Genomic DNA, 7,962 nt, shown 5'->3' with positions numbered 1-7,962 from the left:
GCCAAAAAAATGTTTTTTTTTTCAAATAGAGGCTAATGGCTAGAGTCTTTGATGTCTTTATATTTTTTTAATTAACGACTAATTAAAACATAATCAATGCGAATGTCAACCCCCTTGAGCAAATTAACAGAAATAATACATCCTCTTAATTTTGTTGGTTACAAGCAATAACAACCATATGAAATTTTGTTTATCACTTGGAGTAAAATGATGAAAACATATTGGCACTATCAAGGATATATACTTAAATATATTATTTGCTCAAAGTGTAATATTTTCTTTACATATCTTGCCGACATTCATTCCTTTTTAATGAATTGTAGGAATGGCCAGACATTTTTTATCCACCATATACAAATGAGCTTGGTTACATTATATTATCCGATATCGCTATCTGTGTATTAATTGAATTTGAAAATCACAAAATATATGTTACTTGACTATGAATTCTTTTGTGTGAGAGGGTGTTCCTATACATTAAATTAATGTAGGTCAGGTCATTTGTATGCCACCTGATGCAATTCATACTATAACAGAACTATTAACGTGTAAAGACTATTATAAGTTCCTCTATTTGAGAGCAGAACATGATGGTGATAGTAAATTTAATACCACAACTACCTTGTACAATTACAGACATAAAATTATAATTGAAAAATTTACTAACTATAGATCCAGCAGAAGTACCAACTTGTGTCAATAAATTGTGTTGATAATCAGAGATTATTACTTTAGTTCTCTTGGTAGCAGGCAGCAATTACACATTCTCTATTTCTATTGCTACTTTTTGATTAACATATACACAATAATGAAGCAAAAGAAAGATGATGGCCAAGAACATTGCAGGAAACGACTAGAGGATGACTTTTTATATAATAACGAAACTGCACATTGGAATAAGCTGGTAGACTACGATAATAATTCAGCCTCCCCTGGAAAAAGACAAACTTCTGAACACCCTGAATGAAAATGTCAGTCAACACTTATTGTATTGTATCTCTCCTCGTCACCTTAAATATTTGTTATAAACAAAAAACTGTAATTTTATGATAATGTAGCATCTGTCATTCCAGTCTTTCTTACAATTGCGTACCTTTTTCTGGACTTGTTAGTCAGCTTTCAAATTCAGTGGCATCCGTCTGAAGTACATGCACACCTACTTCTCGTTCATTTTGTAGAAACAGGATGCTAGACAAAAATGAAACCTACAATAAATTTGTTAAAGCATGACACTGGTTTAGCAATCAAATACCATGGCTAAAATTTTTATATAAAAGTGTGTCATCCTCACATTGGCTTCACTCCACAGGAACTTTTAGAATTTGGTTTAACATTGAGTATCAATGTATCCAGAGTGCCCTGACTCCAACTATAAATTCAACACGACCAATAAAATTTGATGGAAACTCAGTGATGCTTATCAACGTTATCTAAAAACTATTATCATCAGTTACCAACCAACAATTTAAAGTGAAAATAAGATAAAATTATAATTAAAAGAGTACACAATCTCATCATGATTCGTAGCAACCACAGGAACCACATTCTATAAAGCAACAATTTTTAGATCAATACCAAAAATCGATTTCAATTAATGAATGAACACTCACATGTGATACTTAATAATTAGTAACAGTTAACTAATAAATAACTAAAATCCATGGAACAAATATGAAAAACAAACCCCAGAAAATAACAAACACTAACGGCCAATAATGTATAATCATTAATCTACTAATTGATACTAAAAAAGGATATAAAACTTGAAAATAATTATTAACACTTACACAACTAACATAATTTGAGGCATAAATACGTTGATATTATCAACTTGCTACTTCTTTATCAGTGAAGTTTCTCCTACTTTTTCCCACTAATTCTGTAATTTGACATGTATTAGTTCAAGAAAGTGAGTGAGAGTCATATCTAAATGATAGTGAAGATCACACCTTCAGTTTTGCTGCATCACATGGTATACTTAGTACATGCCTTGAGTTTTAAAGTATAGCAATGCCTTGAGTATAATATTAATTTTGTACTCGATCAAGTACTACCAGGAAGCAAATCAGAGACAGACTTGCATTAACATCCCACATATATAATCAAACATTTATAAGTATCTTTTATCATAAAAACATTATACCTTCAAAATGAGAAATTTATTAACTTCGCCCCCCGGAAAATCATCAAACATATCCTCAGCAAACGTAAATGCAACTAAAATTATAAACATTCATTAGCAATGCAAATGAAACACACATTATAGAGAAAAAATAAAATAGAGTAGTAGAGACGTTGATAATCTAAACTAATATTTATAATCCAATTTATAAACAAGTGATTCCAAATATAAACTGCTTATCTTTGTAATATGTAATTCAAATATAAGACTTGCATACAATCGACTTTACCATAGTCCATTCACATATTTTTTCTGAGTTATATACTAAAAACATTTCTAGTAATGGCCTTTATGTATCAACTACTCACTTGTAAATTGTATTAATACTTTAGTTATCTAATATAGTTGATGTGTAAAGTACAGTTAATGACATCAAACATAAATACAGTAAAAGAAATATAACCCCTCTTCTTTCAAGTGGGTATATGACAATACTACTGGATAATTGTGCAAATTTCAAGTCTTTCGTAGTTACTAGATGGTGCAGCTTTATAATGAAATCGAAAGATATGCATTAAGCAACGACATAAGAAAACACAAAACAGAAAAGAACTTTATCCATGAAGAATCGGCCTTCAACTTTGATACGCTTTCAAGTGGGTACATGACAGAGCTACGAAGTAATTGATGCAGATATTAAAACTTCAGCAGTTACCGTTTGGTGGAGCTGTTTCCATGAAATAACTTTAAACGACGACTAAGGAAAGCACAAAATAGAAAAGAAAAACTTTATCTATAAAGAATCAATTGTCAATTTTGATATTTTATTGTAAAACCAAAAAATTTCACTCAGTATGATCTCACTAATTTCTTAAACTTGGCGGATGCTCGCTCTTTGATCAGTGTATCACCGAAAATGACCTTTTTGAAAAATTAAAATAACATAAAAAACATAATTACAACCACAACTCACCATAAAGTCCATTATACATTAAACATCACAAAGTACACAGTCTATTATTTGTTATTGGGCTTAGCATATATTGTTATCTCTGTCACAAAAGTTAGTAATTTAGAAAAAGAATAGCTAAAACGGCTCACCAAGAAGATCATATATATTTTGGAAGAAGACCCTAAAAAGATTAATTTGTAAGAAGACAAAATAACTGCTCCTCAAGAACCAATCACGAATCATCTTAAATTTTTTTCGGGCACCAAATTCTTTAATTATTATCTCTTATACATTTCAAGTAGGCTTAATGAGTCATGTATCAATTGTAACCATTGTTAGAACATAAAATTTTTATAAACTATAACAAAAAAACATAACAGTATAATACTATTTAGTCAAGTAGGCTTAAAAATGAGAAAATTTTAGTCATTGATTAGAAAGATACTTCTCCAATATATTATAGATCATTCTTAAATATTACATACCACAATCATCATTACAATAGTTGGCATAAAATTTCAGACCTGCACAAAATACATAAATATAAAAATATGTTAAAACACATATGTAATCTTAAGTAATAAATTTCTCCAATTAAAAAGTTAAAAACTAAATTAATATTCATTGAAGCAATATATCAAACACTTGGTGAAACATATAATAACTTCAAAAGATCGATGAAGAGCATTGAGAAAAAAAATCAAAAGTTGGAGAATAATGAAATGCGTCACCTGAGCAAACATTATGAACAAATCAAGTCGCCATGATCATCTGAAACAATATCAAACCTATCAAGAAACCGTTAATTGCATAACTAAAATAATCACCAATTATCAGTTTATAATTTATGATTTCTGATTCAAGAAAATAACGATAAAGGAAGGAAGAGAGAGAGGGGGATAAGCTGTACCTACAAACTTTAATTTGAATTCTTGGAACCGGGGACTGGTGTGCATATCTATTTGAAAGATGATACATGTATTTCAAAATTAATACAAATTTTGTAAGGGGCCATGTATTTTGCATTTATAGAGTGGCATTATACTGGAATTACTTAAAAATATGATGGGCATTTTAGTAGTTTCATATTAAAAAGGCTTTATATAGATATAGATATAGTTATAGGGAGTTACTTAAATGAGAACCCCACTAATATAAGAACTAAGATATCATCTCAGCCATACATTATTTTATCCCAATTAAATCATAGCCACACATTTAATATCTTACTTCATCTCTCACCTCTACCCTATTTTCTCTCCACCTACCACAACCACATGCCTCCACCCACTACTTATGTTGCCCAAACTCATGCCGCCGTCCGACACTGCACTCTGCCGGCTATAAGTGCAGATTGGTTCATCATCATCATCTCTCTCTCCCCCTCTCATACTCTCCTCCACTAACTCCGCCAAACACCACACCTACTATTCAGTCACCACTTGCTCCGCCATTTCCGCTACCAACCTCATACACGCTCCCGAAACTCCGAGCTGATCTATTTTTTTCGACGAAACTCCGATTAATCGGGTGGTGATTTTTTGATTTTCCGGTTGTGATTTTTGATTTAACAGTGGTGACTTTTGATTTAATGGTGGTGATTTTCTGTTGTTCATCGGTAGTGGTGGTGGTAGTCGCCGGTGGTTGCTGCTTGTTGGAGGTGGTGGTGGGTGGTAAGTAGGAAAAAGAAGGAAGAGATGATGGTTGGAGAAGTGATGAGATTTAAAATGAATGGTCTAAATTAAAAATAGATTTAAATTTCTATGGTTGAGATCAGATCTCATATCTCACTATAAAAAGGTTCCAAATAGAGTAAGGCCCGATATATAAATAATATTGAATATGATAGTAATTGAAAATATATTGCAATTGAAATATAAATATAAATTTTAATATGACAAAAAAATTTAATTAGTAGTACTTATACATATATTATAAAATATAAAATTATTTTTTAGTTTATTATTTATGTTAAATATAAAACAAGAATTAAATTATTTATTATTTTATTTTCAATAATAATATTAAACATAAATATTTTCCACACATTATTTCATATATACTTTCTATCAATCAAGGTTTTTTTCTTAAGATTTCTTTTCTTCTACGCGTTGATAAGATCATGTGCATGAATTTAAGATCTAACAAAAGTTTGTTTGTGCTTCATATAACTACCAAATTACATGTATCGTATACATTAAACCTAATCGTAAAATCAAATTAGTGTCATGTTTTCTCCCATTAATCAATTACATTATTAAGTACTAAGTTTCAGCCGGTCAAATGGATGGATTGGAGAAAGTATTTCAGGACATAATTTAGTATAAGAGAAATATTATTCTGATCGGTCCATACATATTTTTTGATACTTTATTTGCTAATTTTTATCAATTGATATTACTATTTTAAAGTAAACCAAAAATAATTCATCAATCAATACAATAAGGCCTATGGGCTAATATTAGGGATTTGTGCTAAAATAAAAATTAAATTTTTATACCACTTTATTAAAAATAATATAACATTGATCTAGCAGGATAAAACAAAATATAGATTAGGGGTATGGGTTAAATTAAAATAAAACTCTACACTTACTTTATTAAAGCCAATATAGCATCGATTTTTCAAACTAAAACAAAATTAATATCTATATTAAAATTTAGGCAAAAATAAAAATAAATCTCCCCGCCATCATTATATTGAAGTCAGTATAGTATCCGATGGCCGGAACAATGAACTTAGTACTAAAATACATTATGCTTATAAGATAGAGCAAAATTATAACCAAACTAAAGATGATCCATTATGTTACCTGGTATAATGGTATAATGAGGCTAGCGGGTTAAAAAAATTAATAACCAAAACAAACATATTCAGTATATTCTGTTTTCGTGGGGTCTGGCGAGGATAAAATATACGCAACCTTTCCCTCATTCAGAATAATGAAGAGGCCGTAAAGACTAAACTAGATCATGTATCACATATACATCTGTACTGAAAGACAAATATAGATAGTAAACTTAAGCCTGTGTTTACATCTATTAGTACTACTTATAACAACTAATATTTATATTAAAACTGAAAGAGAAAAATTATATTCAGTGTGTATATCATGAACCTAACATTACTTGAATTTAAGCACCTAAAACTATAGAGGTGGCACCTAAAAATAAGGAACTACTTCCTACTCTATCACCACTACTAAAATATTATTCCATGATATCCTAATAAAATGCCAGTGACCTAGTCTTGTGGTTAACAAAAATATTGGTTACAACTGATTTATTCAACACCAAATAAATAAATAAATAAATAAATACACAAATAAATAAACATTTACTTAAATAATAAATTTAAGATGAAATCCCAACAATCACCCCCTTAAACTTAAATTTCTCATGAACCTGTTTGGTTATCAACTTAGCCCGTCTGGCTTTCATCCCATTTGGCTTCCAACTTAGCCCGTTTGGCTTTCAACTTCTCTACCCGTTTGGCACTTTAACAGAGCCCGCATGGCTTTTAATACTTAGCCCGTCTGGCTTTTTATTTTCCGTATGGCACGTTTATAATTGCCCGTATGGCACTTCTAATTTGCTCATTTGGCACGTCGCATTTTCCCATATGACAAATACTTTTTTGCCCATAATCTCCATATCCATATCCTGAATTTTCATGTGCATCATCATAGTTATCTCCCATGAATCCCCCACCTTGCCACCACAAGGTTTTAGCTCTCCACCAGCAGAGAAATTGCTTACTCCTATTCTTATTCCTAAGCCAATCTTCAAGTGCAACATATGCAGCTTGATTCCCATAAGATTCATCAGGTCCACCATATCTCTTATTTTCCCATCTGGCACCACTTGAAAATTGACCCGTGTGCACATATGCACCACCATTAGAGAACCACCTGAACCTGCATCACAACTTGAGATACCTAAAGCACACCAAAGCTTATTTTGATAACTCAAATTACCATATTGAAAGGAAGAATGAGTGTCGTATGCACTATGCGTCCAGCAAAAGGACCACTCCCATAACTAACCATAAGTACATGTGTTTTCATATTCAACAAGAGCATAGCCACCATTCAGGACCATAAGCTCTGATACCAAGTGTACAGACTAAACTAGATCATGTATCACATATACATGTGTACTGAAAGACAAATATAGATAGTAAACTTAATCATGTGTTTACATATGTTAGTACCACTTAGAACAACTAATATGTATATTAAAACTGAAAGAGAAAAATAATATTCAGAGTGTATATCATGAACATTACATTACTTGAATTTAAACACCTAAAACTACAGAGGTGGCACCTAAAAATAAGGAACTACTTCGTAATCTATCTCCACTAATAAAATATTATTCCACGTTATCCTAATAAAATGCCACTAACCTAGTCTTGAGGTTAACAAAAACATTTGTTAAAACTGATTTATTCAAAAGCAAATAAATAAACAAATACACAAATAAATAAACAATTACTTAAATAATAAATTTAAGATTAAATCACAACAGAGGTTGTTTTCTGAAAGACCCTCAACCTATGTGTGTAAGTGTACAATATATAAAAAGTGTAAAATTTCAACTAAAAATATAAAATTTGATGGCATAATGTAAATAGATATCGAGATAAATCTAAGACTATGACCTTATTCACATAGGACATACCTGTTGTGCTAGACATGACGGTATCATAACAAGACTAAGTCAAATTGACAGCCCTAAGAATTAGTTGTATGATAATCTAAATTTATTTTGCACTGTATTACTTGAGTTTGTAAAAATTTCAAAAATTAGACTGGAGTATTTTTCTGTAAACAATCTCAAGCCTAAGAATAAACTCTGGAAGAAGATCAAGAAGATCATGCCTCAGA

At 30.7% G+C, this 7,962-nt stretch overlaps 1 long non-coding RNA gene across 12 annotated transcripts; it reads right to left on the bottom strand.

Moving 5' to 3' along the window:
* Positions 1 to 639: 639 nt before the first annotated feature.
* LOC141672501 (uncharacterized) lies at positions 640 to 4,149 on the bottom strand. Of its 12 annotated transcripts, XR_012555568.1 has the most exons (7): positions 3,985 to 4,149; positions 3,806 to 3,845; positions 3,560 to 3,598; positions 2,144 to 2,217; positions 1,292 to 1,369; positions 1,094 to 1,205; positions 640 to 959 (listed from the first exon to the last, which is right to left on the bottom strand). It is a non-coding gene; the product is annotated as an uncharacterized LOC141672501 (long non-coding RNA). The 12 variants fall into 12 exon arrangements; XR_012555560.1 differs by having other exon boundaries at positions 1,094 to 1,369; positions 3,806 to 3,862; positions 3,985 to 4,148; XR_012555559.1 differs by having other exon boundaries at positions 1,094 to 1,369; positions 3,985 to 4,147.
* Positions 4,150 to 7,962: the final 3,813 nt, after the last annotated feature.

This window comes from Apium graveolens, chromosome 7, assembly GCF_009905375.1.
Source record: "Apium graveolens cultivar Ventura chromosome 7, ASM990537v1, whole genome shotgun sequence".
Lineage (NCBI taxonomy): Eukaryota > Viridiplantae > Streptophyta > Magnoliopsida > Apiales > Apiaceae > Apium > Apium graveolens.
The sequence above is the reverse complement of the archived record's forward strand: the minus strand, read 5'-3'. Positions and strand labels throughout refer to the sequence as shown.